We start from the raw sequence: 16458 nt of genomic DNA, 5'->3' as shown, positions 1-16458 counted from the left end.
AAAACCAATTATTCCCTACACTTCTATGTTGTCCAATTTAGTTACTGAATCGGTTTAAAGTCATCTATTAAGCCACTAAAAACCACGTCGTGAAGTAATGGGCGATTTTGAAAATATTAAAATGCGTACACTTTAAGAAAGTTTTGAAATCTAATAATAATTTTAAGAAAGTTGAGTGACTAATAAAAACTTCCAAAGAGTTAATTGGTTAATTTAAAATAAATATAATGTTTTCAAAGAAAAAGTTAACATAATTTATTAAGACCTAAATTAATGGGAAAATTACACAGAAATTCATCTTTTAAAATCTATTTGCAACTATGTCAAGTCATAATTTTAGATTATGTCAAACTAATAAAATCAGTGCTTTTAATATATTTTAAGGATTGAAATTTATAAATTAGAAGTTCAAAATATATTTTCTAGGGTTTGTGATTTATGAATTGTAGTTTAGAATTTTTAAATTATAGTATAAAATCATAATATATAGAAAATAATGAGATATTAAGAATTAAGTTTTGTAATATTAAGAATTAATTGTGTTAAAAGCAGAATCCAACCCAACAAGGTTTTTATAGTCTTCTAGATTGTTTAGTTGGGGTTGCTTGAACTCCCTAAAGATCTAGACATTCTACTATATTTGGTGCGCTTTCTTCAACTCCAGCCGCCGCAGCCATCTTCTACCACTGTGATTAGAAAGAGAGAGGTTTGAGTGGGATCTCGATCAAAACCCATTTCGATTGACGATTTTCCCATAGTAAAATGGCAATGAAGAGGAGAATGCCGCCGCGCTCTCTTAGTTTGAAGAGTAAGGGTTTGGTATCTCTAATTCATTTTCATTTACCAGTTTGCTTTCTCTTCTTTCATGATTTGGGAATTCCACGATGAGTCTTCTTCCAATCTTTACACTTGTGATAACATCAAGATATTCTCCACGGGATCAAAGAGGATATTTACCAAAACGACAGCGTATTGGGAGCGCCAGGGAAGCAATGGCGTATCAAGCAAGTCATTCGAGTGGCGGATCACCTAGACTCTGCCATATGAGATCCGTAGTCAAAACTACGTGAGACCCGCCATCATGCCTCGATCCGCCTAGCGAACGGTTGAGCCGATCCCCATAAAGACAATTAATGGACCGTTAATGAGCTCACTGCCATACTTAAAGGAGATCCGTAACCGCCATTAATGAGGCATTAATGGAGACTTTCTGGTTACTGGGAGTTACGATCATATGACTATAAATAGCTTGCACCCCAAGCTATTGAGGTACACATTCATTCTCTCTCTTAAACCCTACCTTGTCAATATAGTTTATTCTCCCTTTTCCATACTGACTTTGGCATCGGAGCTTCCCCCTGTCGAAACCAACGACGCCCCCACAGGGAAGGAAGTTAATCGGAAATTCATCATTGGTTATCAATTGGTGCGGTGAAGGTGAAATCCTAACTTAATAAGGATTTCGTTCACGTTTTAAACATGACAAGCGGAGGGTCCAATCCCTCAACAGGAACAGAAATACCACCCGTAACACCATCAACTAATCCCGTTACGAACACTGGCCGTGTTGATCCCGATGCACCAACCGTGCATTGAGAAGGGAGCATGTCACCTGACTCTTTCATCGAAATTTGCGCGGGGTCCATCGGAAGAGAACATGGACCCGCCATGGAGAGTCGACTAAGGTCTTACCTGACAGTTCCCCCATTCAACCTCCATCGTCCTCCTCCAGCTCCTACACCATCACAATGGCAGAATACTCTCATAGGACCCAATGCTCGTGACTCGTCGTATTTTCTTTCTCACCATGCAGACTCCACAGTTGTTAATCCAGTGCTCCCCAGTAGCCAACCGTTGAATCGAAGGCTGTTTTCTGAGATACCAGAAGGGAGTCAAAGGAATGATCCAGCTCTTCCTAGGGGCACCGCAAACCCTGGGATCACCATTGGCGGTCAGGAGGGTCAGAGGCACAAGAAACGTAAGAAGACGCATGGAAAGGAGCGATCTCAATCCCCTTCTCGCCCTGAGCGTAGATCATCCCGGCGAGGTAGATCTCCTCCAACATCTAACCGAAGGAGAAGCGAGCGGCAAGCTAGGTCACCTCGACAGGATAGGCAACATCCGCTGCCAAACCAAGGAGAAAATAGGCGAGCTCCTCCAGGCGGACGTGGCGGAGGTGGTAGAAGGTCACCATCAGATCCATCCTCCGATTCTAGCTCTTCGTCTTCTCAGAGTAGACCTCCGAGCAAAAGGCGTCCTAGGGAGGATCGAGGTACTATCGCGGAGAAGATCAGAGCCGAGATACGCCGTCAAAACGAGGAGAATGCCAGGCATAACCCATTCGCCAACCGTGATTCGCCTTTCACTGCGTGGATCGAGGCTGAGGAAATTGAGAGGCACTTTAAGATTCCCAACATCCAAGTCTACTCAGTTGAGGATAATCCTGAAGCCCATGCAAGGAAGTACCACATGTTGCTTGGCTTTAGTCGGGCCAGTGAGGCAGTGCTGTGTCGGATGTTCATCACTACGCTGAAAGGTCCTGCCTACGACTGGTTCCAGTCCTTTCCCCCAGGATCGATAGACAGCTGGGATCAGTTAAGTCGAGAATTTTGTGTTGAAACAAAAAGAGAATGAACCCCTTCGGTAGTATGTCGATAATTTCAACAAGTTGTGTATCTGCATTATTGATGTGGATGTCTCCATGGCAGTGGAAGCGCTAGTGAAGAACATGTAAAAGCTTACAAGAGGATCTAATCAGAAACAAACCGAGAAATATGGCAGAGCTGATAGAAAGATGCAAGGATTTCATGGAGGTTGACAACATCCGCAGAGAGTCTGTATCTCCACCCAAGAGAGACAAAGGCGAATCTCGTAGACGGGACAAGGAAAAACTCCCTGATTCATCATCCTGAGGTAGGCGAACAGGATCTAGGAACAAATCCCCTTACATGCCGTCGTTTACACCATTAAATGCCTCCAAAAGTGAAGTGCTAATGTGGATAGAGAACAGCCAGCACAAACGGAGTATTTCATACCCCGAACCAAAAGGAGGGGAGTACACCAACATGGGGAAAAATCCTAAAAATTATTGCAAGTACCACAGGAGGAATGGTCATGAGACGGATGCATGCTGGGAGTTAGCCAGGGAGATAGAAAGGCTTATCGAAAGGGGAAAGTTGGACAGGTTTGTCCAAAATGATAACAAGAAAGGAGACGGTGATAAACCAAGAGATGATCCGAGAAAGAAGGCGAAAGGGGTCATTAATGTCATAGCGGGTGGACTAGGATATCAACCTGCGCTAAAGAAGACAAAAACCACTGCTCTTGACAGGATGTCACTCAACCGCCCTTTCGCGGATGTAGGCCCAGAAGTTTCTCCTCACGCAGATGCTCTGGTCATCACCATGATGGTGGAGGGATGGGAAATGAAAAGAGTAATGATCGAAACTGGCAGTTCATGCAACGTCATTACAAGAGGGGCATTCGCCAAGCTCAAGATCGATCCTATCCAGGTGGAGACCACCATTGTAGACATCCAAGGAGTAACAGGACACACAATCCAGACGAAAGGGCAGGTAATATTGGAATGCGAGTTGGTAGATGAAGATCAAGTCTGGAAGGGAGATCTGGAATTCTCCATTATGGATGGTCAGTTGGCTTATCATGTCATCTTGGGACGGCCTTTCATCTTAGAGGCGGCTGCTCTCATATCCATTCGCCGTTTAACCATGTACATCCCTACTGCCAAGGGAGGAGTAATGGTCAAAGGGAACCAAAGAGGTGCTCAGGAGACATGTTCGGCATCCTTGACGATTCGCCCACAGTCTAAGGATGATGAAGAGGAGGAACTTGTCACAATGGCCCTGGGAGATACAGAGATGTTTCTTATGGCAAATGGAAAGCAGGTACGAATCACTATAGGGCTAAAAGATGAGATTAAGGCAGATATTAAAAAGGTTCTCCTCAAGTCGGAAGATGTCTTCGCATGGAAGGATGAGATCCTTCGAGGGATTAGTCCGGATGTGATTACTCATAAACTTAATATCGCCGAGGACGCGGTCCCGATAGCACAAAAATGGAGGAATCATGGTCCTGAGAGACAGAAGGTGATTGAGGAAGAGATTTCTAAACTCAAGAAGACGGATGCCATTGAGGAAGTAATTTATACGCAATGGCTAGCGAATATTGTGCTAGTCAAGAAGGCAGGCGGATCATACCGTATGTGTATTGATTTCACAGATCTCAATAAAGCTTGTCCTAATGACAACTACCCTTTACCGTGTATTGATATCTTAGTAGATGGAACCGCGGGACACGCCATGTATTCCTTCACTGATGTGAAATCGAGCTATCACCAGATCCCAATGGAGCCATCTGACAGGATCAAAATTTCGTTCGTGACACACCAAGCGACCTATTGCTTGAAGGTCATGCCCTTTGGACTAGAAAATGCAAAGGCAACTTACCAACGGATGATGAATAAAATATTCGAAGGGAGAAAAGGTGTCAACTTTTCTGTCTATGTAGATGATATGATCATCAAGAGTACCACCGTGGAGAAGCATGCAGATGACATAAGGGAAGTCCTTGGGGTCCTTCGGCAGCACAATATTAAATTGAATCCGGAGAAATGCACCTTTGGGGCGACTTATGGAAAATTCCTAGGATTCATGATCATCCAGAAGGGGGTAAGTCCAAACCCAGACAAAATTCAAGCTGTTCTGGATATGAAGACGCCACAAAATGTTAGAGAGGTACAACGTCTTAATGGGCGTATCATCACCTTAGGTAGGTTCATTTCATGCTCAGCTCGTAGATGCCTACCCTTCTATGAAGTGATAAAAAAATAGAAAGCATTTGAATGGAATGAAGATTGTAAGGAAGCTTTCGAAGGAATCAAACGCTTCCTCACGGAACCTCCTCTGATGAGCAGACCATTGAAAGGTGAGAATCTTTACATGTATGTCTCTGTTACAGATAAAGTAGTTTGTACTGTCATGATAAGGGAAAAAGACGGCCATCAGTATCCGATCTATTATGTGAGCAAAGTTCTAAAAGACGCCGAAACACGATATTCAAATTGGATAAGATGGCACTGGCCGTTGTCACCACTTCGATTCGCCTTAGACCTTATTTCCAGGCTCATACAGTCATTGTCCGCATTAGTATACCCATGAGGAAAGTACTGCAAAAGCCAGAGACTTCAGGGAGATTGATGGAATGGGCAATCCACCTGGGTGAGTTTGATGTCCGTTATGAAGGAAGATCAGCCCTGAAAAGCCAAGTCTTGGCAGACTTTGTGAATGAATTCACTGAAGAAGGCGTGAATCTCCCCAAATCTAAGGTTGAAGAATGGACGATGTACACTGATGGGGCTTCTTCCGTTGAAGGTGCAGGGATAGGCATCGTGATCAAAGGGCCACATTATATAAAACTACATTATGCAGCAAAGTTAGACTTTCCTGCAACAAATAACGCAGCGGAGTATGAGGCCTTAATATTGGGGCTACGCCTGTTGAAGGAGATTACACCCAAGCGGATCGTGATCTATAGCGATTCTAAGCTCATGGTCAATCAGGTGATCAAGAACTTTGAAGTGAAAGATGACATCCTGGCCAAATATGTAGAAGAGGTCAAAACGCTACTGAGCTACCTTGAGATCAAGGAAATCAAGTGGGAGATAGTCCATGTGCCTCGGGGATCAAACACAGAAGATGACCATCTCGCTAAACTGGCTTGTAGTAGAGAGTAATGGGCGGACCTACAATGCCCATTCGAAGTCAAGACGGCACCAGCATTTGCCTCAAAAACTGTATCTCTTTTAACGTCCGTTGAAAGCGATTGGAGATCACCCATCCGCCAGTATCTTGTAGATGAAACTTTGCCTCAAGACAAAGAAGAAGTGGACAGTAAGAAAAGCAGCTTATTTCTCCATAATAAATGATTGCCTATACAGAAAATCTTTTGGACATCCCTGGTTGAAGTGTGTCACGACGGAAGAGGGACGACAGATCCTCAAGGAGCTACACGAGGGTACTTGCGGAGCTCATGAAGCATCCGCCTCCATTTTGAACAAGTCTAGACTAGCAGGATTTTATTGGCCCACGACGAAACTTGATGCTTAGAAGCTGGTAGAATCCTGTCACAATTTCTAGGTTCATGCAAAAAAATCTCATACGACTAAGAATCTTCAAAAGCCCATCATCGAAGGGCGACCCTTTGCAGTTTGGGGAATCTTCAAAAAGCCCATCACTGTAATTGGAACTTGAACAGATTCATCTAGTTTGGTGAAGATGTGAGAGTCTTTAGTAATATTGTTAGTGCATCCACTTTGTATTAACCACATATCTTTATTTTCTGTAACAGCTTGACAAGCAACGGACAATTGATCTTCTTCATCTTGAGTCTCTTGACTAGCTACAGCTTGCTGTTGTGGCTTGTTTCTGTAATCATTTTTGGTGTGACCGAATTTGTGACAATAATTGCATTTGGGTTTTCCTTTCCACGAGCAATTTTTCTCCAAATGGTTTGTAAGTTGACATATGCCACAAGGAGGAAATTTCCCTTTCTTGTCTCCGTCTTTGGATTTCCAACTATTTCCCGAATTTTAGCCTCCTTTTCCTTCAGATTTATTTTTTAATTTCAAAGAAGAGGATTTACTTTTGTGTCTGGACTGCAAAGCTTCATCGGAATGAATTTATGCTCGTCTGCAAATTCTTTCTTCATGAGCTTGTAGAGTGCCTAGTACTTCGGTGACTGATGTTTGAGAAAGATAATTGGATTCGATAACGCTGACGACTGAATCAAATTTTTCAGTTAGTGTAATCAAGAGTTTTTGGATAACTCTTTGATCACTAATATCTTCTCCATAATCTCGTAGCTGGTTCACAACTTTATTAACTCTTGACGAGTAGATTTTGATACCTTCGCCATCTTTCATTTTAAGGTTCTCAAAATCTCTCCGAAGAGTTTGGAGCTTGATGTTGCGAACTTTGGCAATCCCTTGAAATTCATCTCTCAATATTTCTCAAGCTTGTTTAGCCGTAGTGGCATTCATGTTTCTTGAAAAAATTGAGTCTGCAACAGCATTGTGAATTTTTGCTAGTGCATCTGCATCTTTCCGAGTCCATTCCTTTTGCTGATCTGGAACCGGCTTGGCGGTGCTGGCTGATTTTGGAGTTGGTTCTTCTTCTGCTGATGGAGAATTTTGTGGAATTCTTTGTTATACAATATCCCACAAATTCGAAGCACGCAGTATGGTTCTGAATTTGATGCTCCCAAAATCATAATTTTCACCGTTGAAAATTGGGACAACGAGTGTTGAGTTGGTGACTGCCATGGAGAGAAATAATATTTTTGCTGGAATTGGTTATTGGGAGTAAAGGGAAATTTTTGATTTAGCCACTTGACCGACTAAGCTCTGATACCACTTGTTGGAGGTATTACGACTAATTTAGCGGAACCAATTTAATTAATCGTAAATCATAAATAATATAACTAGTATTGATAAGTACTTGAAAGAATAGAATTTCATTAACATGAATAAAATGTTCTTTATTTTCATATGTTACATACTCAAACTTCAATCATATATATAGGTGCAATTTCCGTGTAAATGCACAACATTATTCAAACTTGATAAAGTTTTTTCAACTTGCATGTGACCGACAATCCTTTGTGGAGCAGCTCTTCACCTTCATCGAATTCGACATAGTTTGCTGCCTTTTCAAAGTTGGGACAGTTGTATTGGAAGTGCCCGAGCTCGTGACACCTGAAGCATTCGATGGTGGCTTTATTAAAGCTTTGTCTGGTTCTCCCTCTTCCTCTTGAACTATTGCTGCTTCCTCTTGCAAAGTTACTTCTTCCTCTGCCACACCGCCCATAGTTGTAGTCATATTCAACTTTTAGCACTTGTTCTTCAGCTCCCTTACGTCGTACCTTTTGCTCATGCACAAGCAGTGAACTCTGTTAATGTTCGAATTATTTTTTCGACAATCTTGACATCATCCATATCTCCTCCACAATTTCTCATATCGTTTGTTGTGACCATTACCCTTCCAAAGTAGTCAGTTATAGATTCACCCATCTTCATCTCCAAGGTTTCGAACACTCTCCGAAGCCTTTGCAGCTGAGCACGCTTCACCCTTTCATTTCCATGGTACTTTACTTTCATCGACTCCCACATTTGCTTTGCTACTCCTTCTGGGTGATAGTTTTCAAAATAGACTTGTCAATAGCCTGAAACAAATAATTCTTTGCTTTCAGATCTTTGAGCTTTGCTTCATCCAGTGCCTTTTTTTTCTACTGCAGGCAGCATTTCATTATCTCCGGGTTCCTTATAACCCACTTGAATTACACTCAAGAATTCGTTTGAACGAAGCAAGTTTTCCATGACCAAACTCCAATTATCGTAGTCCCCATCAAATTTTGGCACACATGGAGCTGTAAAATTACTTGATTCAGCTGCCATTTCTCACTCCTTTTTTTTCGCACACACTCGTGTTTCACTCCAACTCTAACGTGTTTAATCACTCAATCAGGCCCCTTTCGAAAGCTGTGATACCAATTGTAAAATCAGAAACCTAAAATTACTTATTGCTTTTGAAAATGCAGTGATCGTTCTTATTGAAAACAAAAGAGAAAGTACAGCTTATAAAGTCTAAAAAATCTGTTAACAAACTAGAGAAAAATCAGGAAGCCAAATCCTACCAAACTAAGAACACTTCAAAACTTATCTAGTTCCTAAAACTAGGTTTATTAACAAACAAAAAGATAAAGACCTATTTTATAGCAAAGACTAATCTTTGCAAATCACGTTAAAGATATTCCAACACTTTTTACTCCGATCTTCAATAGACTTCATAAGCGAACCCAATTGCTTCTTTTTCGCAGTAAGATCCTGAATACACTCCTGATGCTCCTTTTGCGCCAATCCTTCCATTTCATAATAAGCATCCTACTCCAGTCCTCCACCTCCTTCTGAACCGGAATCACTTTCTTGTCCTCCGAATTGTGCTCCTGAAATTCCTTTTCCTGTTTCTGAATCTCATCTTCCCTTTCCTTTATCCTGCTTAACTTAATTGCAACTTCTTCTTCTCGTTCTCGGAGTTCTTCCTCTTGCTTTAGTAAAGTATCCTTAGCCACTTCAAATTGTTTCTCGTATTCTCTAAATTGGAGAGTTAAGGAGAGAACGGAAGAAGCTGCTTCATGGACTTGATGAAACTTACTCCCTACCATTTCTTCCTTGAAATCCCTCAATTCCCATTTCATCTCCATTGAAGCATAAACCCCTACACTGAAAACCAAATAGCCTTAAATTACACTAAACAATGCAGCATAACTTTAATTGAAATGGTAGTGTAAGATTCACTCGTCAAAACACAAAACAAGCAAGGAAAACAAGTTCAAAAACCTAAACCCTTCTCCAAAAACACAAAACTGAACAACCAAAATCAATCAAAACATGCAAAATCATAACTTAATAAAGAAAGAAAAGTAGAAAATCACTAATGCCCTAGCTTAAGATCCCCAATTGAAGTTCAGTGCTTCCTCTGGGGAATGTGATAAAGAAAACAAATTCATATTGTCCTGAATATTAAAAGAAATAAATAAAGAAAGCCACACAATGTGCATGAAGACAAAGCAATAAAACATATCTAGACCAGCTCATCCTACAACCGCTCCCACATGTTAAACAAGCACTAAAGTTGGCAAAGGAGAAATAGCTATGAAGAAAGGAGATTAATTTAATTAAGAAAAGAAAATCTGAAGATGGGTTTTACAATTGAAAAAATCACATTATGATCGAGTTCATGAATAGAATGATAGAATTGCAGTTACCTGAGTAAGAGGAATTCAGAGGTTGGGAAATTGCAATGGAGAGGGGGAAAAAAGCCGCAGGCAAGGTTTATATAAAGATAGAATTATGAATGCTAGAGATGAAAAGAATAAAAACTGAAACCAGCTGGAAAATCCTAAAGTGAGAGAGAACAATTATATGAAAATACAATAATTATAGTAGTTAATTAGCATGGGATGGTGTTTTCAGTTTACCAGACTAAGGAAGGTTCTTTCTTAGAAGGGAAAAGTGAAGTATGCTTTATTAGAAATCCTTCCCAATATTTATATATTATAAACACCATAAATGCACTGTTTTCATAATGTTGGGTGGCATTTCTTAATCAATTTCGATAGAATTAGTTTTTAAATCCTTGATTAACAATAAACCTCCTAAGTAGAAATAAAAAGATTAACAATCAAAAAACATTCATGACACATGAATCCCTTAAAAAGCAGTGGCTCATAAAATCTAACCAAGGAAGTAGGAAATGTAGCTAATAAAATTTTGAATTGTTAATTTCCCACTAATGAAGTGCATTCATGACAATAAAGTTTGTCATATACATCTATTTACTGCAACAAGTAAATAAATTAAAAGAATTAATTGAAAGTAATAGATAATCACAAGCTAAGATGAATATCAAATTAAAGACCGAAATTGCAAAGCCCACTGACAGATAATGACTAGAACAGAGAATCCTCAGAAATCAATCCATTACAGCAACTTAGTTCAAAGATGGACACAACCCCAAATTTCAGAAGATTAACAAGTGTTATTTAACAAGTGCTAATATAACTAAAGCCAAAGACATAGTTATTTAACAAATGAATTCCTAGCTCACCTTATCAAATCAAGGTCTACCGTAGAATTGGAGAAACCTAAAGTAGCGAATCATTTGATGAAATCTACTCTTCTTTATGTTCTTCATTTACTGAATTTGAGAAACCTGAACAATTGATCAGAATTATTCAGTAAAAATTTCACTTCGATATTGTAACACTTACACAATTGATTTGTTTAAAGATCCACCGTACTTGTCATCCAAAACTTGAGGAGAATCAACCGTACCTGCAATACAAAGCCGAGGTAGATACCCAAACATAAGATCATTAGATAAATCTGATCTTCTAAACATTGGATTTTTCACAAGAGCTCAAAAGAATTTGTGTGGCCTCCATTGGATGAGTCTGGATGGAGTCAGTGAGAGGAATAAGAGCTCTTGATCTCTCTCTCTCCCTTGGTCCCTATTAGCCAGCATCAGGATCGCAGATTGCTCATCGACCACATCTCACTATGGTTCTGAAATGAGAGTAGCGCGTCTTCAAGTATAATCGCTCAACAAAAATACATTTGTAAGAATAGAGGTTTAGGAATGGAGAACTGCACGATGGAGAAGAAGAAGAAGAAGAAAGACCAAGAAAGACCAGATGAGTTGAGGAAGAAGAAAGTATATCGGTGATTCAAAGTAAATCTAAAATCAGAGTAAACCTAAAATCAGATGATATGTTGGAATGGGCCTAAGGACTCTATCTTATATGGGCTATTCAAATGGACTTCTTTTCATAAAGCCCATGGGGCGGTTTTGAAAAAGGCTGCTAAAGCCCTCTTTTTTTGTAGTGAAAGTGGATAGAGAAATTCTCTTTGGAGTTTCCTTCAAAGGAAAAACAATTGAAAGTGACTCTAAAAGACATTGATGGAGTGCTTAATTTGAAAAGAGAATAACTTACTTGGGGCAAAAAGAGCATGAAGAGTTCAATAAGGTGCTTGTTATGAAAAAAATACAATTGGGTACAATTGAGAAGTCATAAAATGGAAGAACTAGAGGTCGTCTGAAGAAAGCTGCTGCCTTGACAACTCCAGGTGCCATGACTGCTCCAGCTGTCGGTGCTCCTCTGGTTGTTCCTGCAAAGAGACCAGGACGGCTGCCAAAAGTTGCTGGCATTGGTCAGCCAAAAATCCAATAATTTCAACTCATGTTCCTTTCACGTTCAATTCTAAAATCATTTATTTGTAAGTATTTCTATGGCTTTTAACCATGTTGATGCAGACATTATCACATTTAGTATCCATTAATTTCAACTCATGTTCCATTAATAGAAAAAGACATTTGAATGATACTAAAAAAGAGAAATTTCAATATTAGTATTCTTCAAAACTCATAGGTCCTAAAAGGTATTGAAAATTAAAAGGTATTTAAAAAGCACTCTCTTTTATACTATTAGGTCCATTTAACATATCTTCATATCATCTTCTTCTTTCCTCTTCTCATATTGCCTAAAAAATTGTAAATGGAAGCCTTTTTGAGTTTTCTATGTGTTGAACTTGAATATAAAAAAAAACATGAATCTTAGTGCTGTTAAGAAAAAATTATATGGGTTTATTTTTATGAGTTCAAGTCTTAAATCTGAAAATTGCATAAGAAAATCCACCTCCTTCCAAGAGGTTTTACTTTTATGACTTTTTTTTTATAAATATGCCAGCCAACAAAAGATGTTCGAGACATTATAACAAGCTAGAGCTGAGAGAGATGAACTATTGTATTCTAAACTCAACTCAATAATAGCATTGTACAACAAAGAAATTTGGTCATACAACTTACAATATAATGAACCAAACAATAAAACAAATGTTCTCAATTTTTTTTTGATCATTTGTCATTTAAATAATGCAAATTTCAGGAGTAAGAGACATGTTAACATAAACAAGAAAATAGCACTCAAAAACTCAACTTACTTGCAACCGATTAATAGTTTTCGCCGGTGACGTTCTGCAATCAATACTAGAATATCGTTTTTTTTCTCCTTCTGATTTGGTATAAGTGCCTACAAGACCTATTGAAACACTCACATCTTGACATTGATTATCCTTTTCTTCAGCATCCATTTCCCTGCACAACAATAACTATACTAAAAATCATCATGTTTTCCTGTTTAAATCAGCTGTTGTCTAGATCAACTCATATTTTTCCCTATCTGTTCCAATTTCTTTTCATTTTTTAAATATTCCATGATAGATCTGTTCAAATTTTTCAATGAGTTCTGATATATATATTTTTTTTTAAAGAAGTCCTTCCGTGCCTCAATAGCCATTTCCTTACCTAACTCTTTTTGTGTTTGTAAGTTAAAAATCTAGTTTACAACCTAAATAATCTATTGAGAAATTTGCAAACTTCAGAAGGGAAAAAAATAAATCCAAAACCAAAATAATTTGGATTGAGAAACATTATATTTTAAACTCAATGATGGAGCTCAAAGTTCAAATTGGAAAGCCATATATTAAAAATTAGGAGCTTTGGGTAGATTAGAAAACAAACTAAAAATCAGTGCAGGAATTTGTAGAAATAGTTTCGTATTGCATCAAATTCACATATATACAAGTACAGAGAGAGTATACGTACATTTCCTTGAAAATCACAGGCAGAGCAACGAACAAGACTTTCTCACCTATGTTGATGATCCATAGAAATCCTAACAAATTCGAACTCGATATGATTAAAGAAGACAATATATTTTTTGTGGAGAGTTGCACCTATATGAGATTTGAGAGGCTAGGGTTTCTGTAAAAGTAATCAGTTTATTTATATATGAGATTTGAAAGGGTTAGACATTGTCTAAGGTTAGATTTGTAATTAACTTTTATCACGTAGGGTTTCTGTACATGAATCATTTTATTTTAAGATTAAACATTTATTTGGTCCATGTAGTATCCAATATTTTGTCATTTGGTCCCTCTGTTATTATTTGATAACATTTGACCTCTAGAATATTCTCATAGATGAAATATTACCCCCTTCATCATCCATTAGCTTTAAATTTAATTTTTGAATACAGCTGTAAAACATATATATACTCTTTTTATCTTTTTTTTTATAATTTACATATATACTCTTTTAACTATTTCTTTGGAAAAATATTTAACTACATACTTCAAATATTATTGATGGAAATAGAAGTGATTTTGGTCTTTCACAATTTGGAGACTGTAAACTGATTTGGGACAAAATAATGCTTGTGACATTTTTTTGTTAGGATTATTTTGTTGCATTTTTCTTTTAGGAAAAAGAATGTTTTTGGTATAATGTTAAACTGGGAGGGTATTTTTGTCTAATAATTTTTATCTGCTAAGCTTAGACATGTTTATGTGCAGGGATCGGGCCAGATATAATCGAGTTTGATACTAACTCATATGGTTTTATTTGAATGAGGTTTAAGTCAATGGGCTTCGACCGTGTATTCCGAAGCCAACATTTGGGCCCCATCTTATTAAGGCTCATGAACATACTTCTCTTCGGCTACAAAGCATTAGGAGTCTCTTTAGGAGTTGCCTAGGGTGACCTGTGGACCGATAATTAGCCAGGATTTCAAAGACACGTTCCCCAAGTTCACATTTCTCACAGAAAGGAAATATAGGGTCCGTAGACCAATTAAACGTTGTAACTTGTTCAGGTACACACTTTGTTGCCTGTAAATAGCTTTGTAGTTAAAGTTAAAGGTAAGTAACCCTATATATTCTCACTCATTCTCATTGCTTTCATGTTATTAAATGCTTAGCTAAGTATTTGTCTGACTAAGGTATCAGAGGGTTTGCTGGAACTCGGACCTCTTTTTTGACGTTTGTTATCATCCTCAGGTCATCAGAGAGCTGTTAGATAGTAGATTTCAAAAAGAAAGACATCATTTGGTGCGGTGAGCGTGAAACGCTTATCGTAAAAGATGGTTTGATGCGAGGGAGCGGCTGTTGTACCACATTATAGTAAGAAACACCCTCCCTATGAACATTTTGTAATTCTTTCGCTACTCTCGTTCTTTATGTGGCTTAAGTTCCATTGCTTCATCCCATTGAACCACATAGCTAGCATGTTTTGCACCTGCCCTCTGGAAGAGCTTCCTTCATTTCGAATGCCATGGTGACTCTCAGTATTGGAATTTATCTTCCTGGAATTAGATCTGCCATTAATATCTATAACTATATACCAACAATATGAATATCATCATCTCATCAAAATAAAACAACAAAAATTCAAAAATAAAAAATAAAAGCAGGATAATGCTCTATTTTGAATATTAAACATAATAGCAGGTTCTCCTAGCTTTTTTTTCAATACTTAATTTTCAGTTTTATCAAATATCATATGATTCTTAGCACTTTCTCTTACATAATCAGGGGCAGGACAATAATTTGATAATTATATATATATATATATATATATATATTCCACTTTTTTTTTGAAAATTATAAAAATAAAAAGAGAAATGAATAATGAAATATCAGTTTAATTAAAGTTCATTTTACTCTGTTATTAAATGTGTTCTCCAAAATGATAGTTTCTCATTGTCATATATATATATATGTAATTATGGATGAAAAAAACAGTGAAATTAGTTGATATGGAAGAAAGCATATAGAGAAAACAAAGCTCATCTCTTTCATATAAAAACATAATTCTCAATTATCCAATACATATATCCATACATAGATCTTCCAAAGGAACTGCACATAAATAATTTTAGTAATTTATTCCGCATAGGTTGCAGCGGCATTCATTTCCAACCCGCTTTGGCTGCTACACTGTAATCCTGCACACAACAAAGAAATATAAATCAGAACATGATCTCTATGGATAATTTAAGTTAGTGGGTCAATTGTGGGTGCAATTTTGAAAATGACATAAGTTAGGAAGTTGCTTAGCCCTTTCAGGCTTAACCCCAAGCATAGGAGCAGCTTCCTTAAAACAGGCACATAACTCCCTACAATTTTGAGCAGTGGTTGCTTCTTCATTTACTTTCTGGACAACCAAACAGCAAGGAAGAGGTGGTGTTGGATCAATTGCTGCCAAATAGGTGTTGCAAGGGTGTAATGCCAAAATGACATCTCCACATGAGATTTCATTCAAATTACTGCTTCCTTTGCTCAATATTATCAACCCAAATGAAATCAAGAAACTTACAATTTTCGTCTCCATTAATCTTACTTCTACTCAACTCACAACTTTTTTAATTTGATGTGTTTTTTTTATGAATAGCTACCTCCTCTATTTATAGCCTCATTTTAAGGTGCAAAGAACTTTTAATATCCCGGTGACGGTTACATGTAATTATTTTCTCTATTATTTTTATATATATTTACCATTTAAGATAAGACATGTATGCCTAGCATTAGTTACATATACAATTGACGCCACAGAATTTGTTTTTTTGTGTGAATAAAATTTACCTTTTCTTGTCTTATACAATATTTTAATATAATTATAATCAGGTTTTTAGACTCAAATTCAATAAGTTCCATAAACTGTTTCCTCATTTTTTGTTAATTTTCTTCTATGACATTAAAATTTTAAGAGTACAACAAAACAAAATGTGAAGCTAATTAAGTTAAAATAAAATAAAATCCAATTAAAAAATGATTATAATTTAGGAATGATTCCCGGAGTTAGAAGGTGTTGAGGAGGAGGCAAAGCGAGCCTAGCAGCAAAAAGGCCGACATGTTGGGCGGTGTGGGTAACTTTTCCACCGGTGATTGAGGTCTGAGATCAGTAACAATTTACACTTCATCATAAAAGCATAAACAACATCTATTATTTTATGATTTCATCATCACTATTTTTATTTCTAGTTTAT

At 37.7% G+C, this 16458-nt stretch overlaps 1 long non-coding RNA gene across 3 annotated transcripts; it reads right to left on the bottom strand.

Annotated features, from left to right (window-relative positions):
- Nucleotides 1-8610: 8610 nt before the first annotated feature.
- On the bottom strand, nt 8611-13373 carry LOC136224118 (uncharacterized). 3 transcript variants are annotated; one of them, XR_010686293.1, is made up of 6 exons: nt 13239-13373; nt 12575-12742; nt 11569-11763; nt 10876-11221; nt 10683-10787; nt 8611-9295 (listed from the first exon to the last, which is right to left on the bottom strand). It is a non-coding gene; the product is annotated as an uncharacterized lncRNA (long non-coding RNA). The 3 variants fall into 3 exon arrangements; XR_010686291.1 differs by lacking the exons at nt 11569-11763; nt 12575-12742; nt 13239-13373 and having other exon boundaries at nt 10876-11561; XR_010686292.1 differs by lacking the exons at nt 11569-11763; nt 12575-12742; nt 13239-13373 and having other exon boundaries at nt 10910-11561.
- Nucleotides 13374-16458: the final 3085 nt, after the last annotated feature.

This window comes from Euphorbia lathyris, chromosome 3 (genome assembly GCF_963576675.1).
Source record: "Euphorbia lathyris chromosome 3, ddEupLath1.1, whole genome shotgun sequence".
NCBI classification, from domain to species: domain Eukaryota; kingdom Viridiplantae; phylum Streptophyta; class Magnoliopsida; order Malpighiales; family Euphorbiaceae; genus Euphorbia; species Euphorbia lathyris.
Note: the sequence above shows the minus strand (reverse complement) of the source record. Positions and strands in the feature narration are given on the sequence as shown.